Source organism: Alligator sinensis, unplaced genomic scaffold (genome assembly GCF_000455745.1).
Source record: "Alligator sinensis unplaced genomic scaffold, ASM45574v1 scaffold628_2, whole genome shotgun sequence".
NCBI lineage: Eukaryota > Metazoa > Chordata > Crocodylia > Alligatoridae > Alligator > Alligator sinensis.
In genome coordinates, this window is record NW_005841833.1 from 5,580,279 (window position 1) to 5,586,278 (window position 6,000).

General features: G+C 54.5%; 1 long non-coding RNA gene across 1 annotated transcript; it reads right to left on the reverse strand.

Moving 5' to 3' along the window:
* Positions 1-3,191: 3,191 nt before the first annotated feature.
* LOC112549662 lies at positions 3,192-6,000 on the reverse strand. Its single transcript, XR_003093182.1, has 3 exons — positions 5,881-6,000; positions 3,934-4,493; positions 3,192-3,800 (listed from the first exon to the last, which is right to left on the reverse strand). It is a non-coding gene; the product is annotated as an uncharacterized LOC112549662 (long non-coding RNA).

Here is a 6,000-nt window from a genome sequence, read left to right on the forward strand (position 1 = left end):
TTTTGGAAGCGAGAAGATTGCGCTTTGCCAGGGCAAAAGGTTGGGGAGCCAGCGGGGGTGTTTGTAGGTTTACTAAAACGTCTTTATTCTTGCCTCCTGCAGTTTTCACGGCGACCCAAAAGGCCTGGTGCTTTGCAAGTGGAAGGGAAAAAGCCCATGAAAACAGTAGAAATCTTTCCCCTGGCTTCAGTGGCTTTTGGAGCTGGCCTTTGATGCCAGATCCCGCATGGTGGGTATCACCAGGTTGGGGTCTCTCGCCGTCTGCGGTGTGTTGCAGGTTCTTAGAGCAAGGGGCTTCTGTTCTGCTGCTGTGAGGAGGGCGAGGGGAGATGTCCCACCTCACTTCCTCAGCCGCGCTGCACAGATGTGTGCACGATCGCAGACTCGCCAGAGGCTCGAGGGCCGAGCTGGCTGAGGGAGATGGAAAGGCCTTCGGATGGATGCTGAAGTAGAAATCAGCTGCTGCATCACATCACCTGCTCCAGTGTCGCGGGGCACTAGAGGGTCCTCAGGCATGTCTGATCCATCTCACCACCGACTGACTCGAGTTTATTCTGGAGTTAGTAACATCGTGCAAGTGAGACTGGATTGAATTCTTCTGACAAAACCTTTCATTCCCATGTGTTGGAAAATGTGAATTTTAAGCATTCGGTTAAGAATAGCCACTCGTGACAACCTGGAGAAGGATGGGTGCTTAAATGCTGGCTTCTGGACTCTGCTCAGACTCACGGTCCGGGCTTCAAGCTGAGATTTTGAGCTGGAGGGCCGTACCCGTCTCAGTGCCGAGATGTAAATAGTGACAGTCCTTTTCCCTCCAGGAGGATGGACTGAGATGCAGATGGTGAGGGCGGCAGAGCCGGGCTAGACACACAAATTCCTGGGGGTGTTTAGAGAAATGCTCCCGACCAGGAATTGTACTGGTAACACTTCAAAGTGGGGCATTTAAACCTAACGAAAGGTCTGAGAGCCCCCTGCTGCACTCGGGGTCCAGGGTTGGACCCTGCTCTGCCAGCCCACCCCACTCCAGCCTCCCCTCCTTCTGTCGCCAGCTCTGCCCGCTCACCACAAGCCTCCTCCTGGCTGCACCTCTCGTCCCTTCCCAGTCCCCACGGTGTGTCCCGTCCCATCCCATCCTTTCTCTGGGACTGGATCTGTGCTGCATAATTGCACGTCAGCCATGTGCCGCACTGCAGGTCTGCCTGCTACGGCTCCCCTGCCCCACCTCTTCCTCCTTTGGAAGTTGGCTGTTGTAAGTCTGGAATACAGCTGCTCTGTTTAACGAGGGGACTGAGTTTATGAGTGCTCTGCAGGGGCTGGGCCCTGTTTTTCTACCGCTTCACCCCTGCAGCTGGCAAGGGAACGGGAGGATTTATGCTGCTCGGAGGTCTCCCTTGGATTTCACTGCAATGAAAGGCCCCCTTTCCCCACCTGGGACCACCACAATGATGCTTGCTGCACACACATGCTGGCCCTGCTCCTTATGCCAGGCCTTGTGTTGAGAGGCACTGAGGCTGCTGCAGGTTCCCGCTGGTTTTACAGTCTTCGGACAGCCAGCCTGGTGGGAAGGGGCTGTGGCACCTTTGCCTTCCCGTGAGAGGCACGGAGAATGACAGGTGTCCACAGCAGTTCCCAGCAGGGCAAGAGACCCGTGGTTGGAGACTGCTGTATGCTGCTTAAATCCATTTTGTGGGGCTCGAAGGCCCACAGGTGAGGGCGTAGGAGGCTCCCTGTTATGACCGCTGCCTTTCCAGTGCTTACCAGCAAGGCAGGAGCTAGAGGCATGTAGGAGCCCTGTTCACTGGGGCAGTACGTACCTTGTTGCAGAAGCCACACGTGAGTTCAGCCGGACGGGCAAAGTCTCGACTGTCCCAGCGTGGGAGGAAGCACCTTCCCTCCTGGCCTGAATGTAGCATCTTCAACTGAAAATGGCTTTTACCATGCAGGCCAGCAAAGGCATAGGAGCTAAACCCATGCAAGGCAGCTCCAGACCTTAGCCCCTGCATGCTTGCTACAAGAAGCTTAATGACAAGGAATCTGGCAGCTAATTAGCTCTTAATCTGTGTACTGCCTGGGCATTTACTGCAATGGCCAGATACTAGGTGGCACAGTCCTGGTCAGTTAACTCCAAACAGTTAACCCATTTTCAAAGGCTAGTACAGGCATTCCCCAGCCGTTTATTGCCTGGGAAAGGTGCGGGGCACGTCTTAGCTGGCTTTTACAAACATAGGAACTACCTGGAGTTAGTTGGCAATCAATTAACTGGAGCTAAAGCTCTAGTGTAGACACAGCCTCAGCCTGCACAAGTGTTAAGTGTGAAAAGCCTAATGCAGCTGGGATACACGCATGGACAAGTCACTAGAGCATGTGTGTGTCTGCAGTGGTCTTTAGTGCCACCCTTATTTTGAGTTTTAACTCTGGATACCCCTGCCAAGAGGTTCTGAGCCCTGCAGATGCATGCAGATGTGCAGTCTTTCAGCCCAGCTCCTCCTTTCCTCTGACATGGCACGACGGTCCATTGTCACCGGATCCAAATTTCTTTTTCTGAATGAAGAACATCACACCCGTAGCAGGGTGTCACCTGTAGGTTTTTCCCTTGGACTCCTGGCCTTGCAGAATCACAGAAAATGCGCAGACTCCATCTCTTCTCCCTCTGCAGCACTGATTGCAATGGGAGCAGGACAGGAGTCACTCAAGGGAGGCTGCTAACAAAAAAGTACAAAGGCGGCACAGCTGGTAATGCCAGACAGTGGTTTCTCACAGGTGGGAAGGGAGCTCAGGAGGTCACATCTAATCCAGCCCCCTGCTCAAAGCAAGACCAGCCCCAGCTATCTCATCCCGGCCATGGCTTTGTCTGCCCGGGTCTTCAAACCTTCCAAGGATGGAGACTCCATCACCCCTCCAGGCAGCCCGTTCCCATGCTTTACTGCCTGCTTACCTGTGTGTCCTTAGTAGCTGAGCAAGCAGGAAAGTCCCACAACCTCTGCCTGGCTGAACTGCTTTCCTGGGTGTGAAACATTTGTTCCAGCTCTAGATACAGGCCCTGATTCGGGGGGCGCTGTGCAGTGCCTGGCTGGTCCCAGGCATTTCGTGCTCTCAGCAGGTCAGGGCTGTCCCTTGCACTGTGACAATAAACCACTGTCCAGTGTTACCAGCTGTGCTTTCTTTGTACTTTCTTTGTTAGCAGCCTCCCTTGGGTGACTCCCTGCCCTGCTCCCATTGCAATCAGTGCTGCAGAGGGAGAAGAGACGGAGTCTGTGTGTGTGTGTTGGGGGCATCCATACTATGGAGAGAGGCAGGTTTTATCCCCCAATTTCCTTTTTCTCGAGCTAAAGCTGCCTCCTGGACTCTCTGGCTGGGGTGCAGTGGACTGATGAACGGGTTTCCAGCGTGCGGGCCTGATCCTGTGCTCCAGGCCTAGAAGCAGCTCACACCGGAGCGGCAACCCATCTGGGAAGAGACGGTGCCTGGCGATCCCTGGATGACTGCAGGCTGTGGCAGGCATAGAAAGGGTTGTGTTCACGCTGGGAACTGTAACGGTGTCTGGAGGAGAACCTGTGAACATTGCAGCATAGCACCGCTCACAACAGCAGGAAGGGTCGTTTCCAATAGGAGCAGTGAGGCGGACTCTGATCTGACGTGACAGTGGTATGTAGCCAGAGTAACGTGGTCGGCTTCTGGGGAGCGGCTTCGGGCTGTCACCAGCGCAGCGCTTAGCACTGGGCACGGCCACTTAACAGAGCAGCGCCGCGGTCACTGGCAGGTGCAGTGAGCCCAGTTCCCCACTGCAGGGCACTGCTACGCTGCAGGAGAAGACGGGATTGCATGAGGAGCTGGCAGCAGTGGGATCCTTGCTGGGATCTGAAGCATCATTTTGCAAAGCTCGTTCTTGATCTATTTAAAAAAATTTTTTAAAAAGGGTAAAGTAATACTCACCTTGCCATACCCTCGGTCTGTCACGTACAGCGCATGGCTGTTGTGACAGTAGACGTCCAAAGGGATTAGCAGTGAAAGGAGGGTTGCTAACACATCAGCACAGACAGGCAGCAAATGGCTGAAGGTCCGCTTGAGCCGTCAGGCTAGCAACCGGGCTAAGCAGCGGACAGGACACGAGGGAACGCTGTGCTGCCATCGCGTCCAGCCACCTCCGAGCCCCAGTGACCCACTTGCCTTGGCGGGCGGCCGGACTGGGCCCCGCTCTCAGCGCAGGCCCAGAACAAGGCTTGGACTGGTACCTCCGGATCGTTAACGAGATCCCGTAATTGCTCTAGCCTATTATCCGGACGACAACGACAAGTGATATTCGTGCATTAAAAAAAACCCAAACCAACAGAAATGGGCAGAGATGAATGAGGTCCATTAGCTGCAGGAGGGGACGGGGTAAGGCTTGCGTGTATGCTGCTGGGGCTCCTGGTGAAACGATAAACCGCGGGTTATAGCTCGAGTGTCCACGTCCATCGGGGCCGGCAGTGTCCGCTTGCTCCTGCCACGCACACCTGAAGGTGGAATTACAGCATTAATACACATGCCGCTGGCGGCCACGTGAGCCTCCCTGTTTAACACGAACCGTAGGCCGTGCGCCAGGATCGATCCCTGACCGGAGGCTAAGAGGGGGCATCTGGGGCAGGACGAAGCACGGGCGAGGGATCCCTTCGCTCGTGCCACGCGGAGCGGTATCACGCCCTGGAGCTGTGGAAAGACCTGACTTGGGCACCCGCAGGAACCTGGCTTGGCCGGTTCTCCGGTTGCTGACTGCGCTCTGCTACCGGGGTGTGTCTTGGGAAGCCGACGCCGTTGCAACAGCGCTGACGATGCGTTCGGCTCATTATAATTGCTTTTGCGGGGGCCCGCGGAAACCGCCCCGGTGCTGCCAAGCTGGCAAACGAAGCGGAGGAGACAGGCGAAACAGAGGAGGAAGAAAGCGAGCGGCTGGCCCGGGGGCACAGGGGCATCGCGCCCGGCTGGACGAGCACGACGGCAACTGTGACCTGCCCGGGCTCGAGGCGCGGCTGGGACGGGGGCCAGGGCAGGGCGGGAGAGGGAGGCAGCAAGCACCTCCGCTCGGTTCAAAGAGCACGGTTTCGAGGCCCCGCTACCCGAGGGCGTTCCAGCTCTTGTTGACATTTGAGGTGGATCCCGGTGTGTCAGGGCCTGGCCCAGAGCCCGCGGGCTCGCCCTCGCCCTTGCCGCCTGCTCTCCCCTCTCGGGCAGACAGGCCAGCCTCGCCCTTTGCGCCCAGGCCTCCTCCTGCCGCAACCGGGCCCCGCGTACAGCACTGCGGAGGTGGAGGGCGAGCGCGCGCGCAAGCCGCGGACGGTCGCTGGCTCGGACACGTCCCACGCCAGCTCTGAGTCCCGGCGGCCCCGGCTGTCCGAATCGAGGTGGCGGCAGGGCCGGGGCCTTCCCCCGGCAGAGCACCCTGTTGCACCCCAAAAACAGCGCCCTGGCCACCAGGAAACAACTATTATTATTAAGTAATTAAAATTAATTACTAGCAATTAATAATAATTATAATTAGTAATTAATAAGCATAATTAGTTATTACCATCAACAACAATCATTATTAAAAACCAATAATAATAATTATTCGTTATTATCGTTATAATAATGAATCATTATTTTACCATCAACAACAATCATTAAAAATAATAATGAATAATGATGAATTATTATCGTTATAATAATTAATACTTATTAATTATTATTGTTAATGGGCATTAACTGTAATGATTAATTATGAACGATTGACAATACTTATGAATAACTAATAATTATCATTAGTTATTAGGAATAATAATAATCGTTAATTATTATCAATGATTATTAATGATAATTAGCGAGTATTATTAATAATTATAACGATTTATTATGAATAATAATTACTTGCTGTAAATGAACCAGGAGGACACCACGCCTCCAGGCGGGGCCACAGGCCCGAGGCGGCGCGCGGGACTCGAACCCGTCCGAGGAGACGCGTGGCCCCGCCCCCAGGCGGCGGTTACC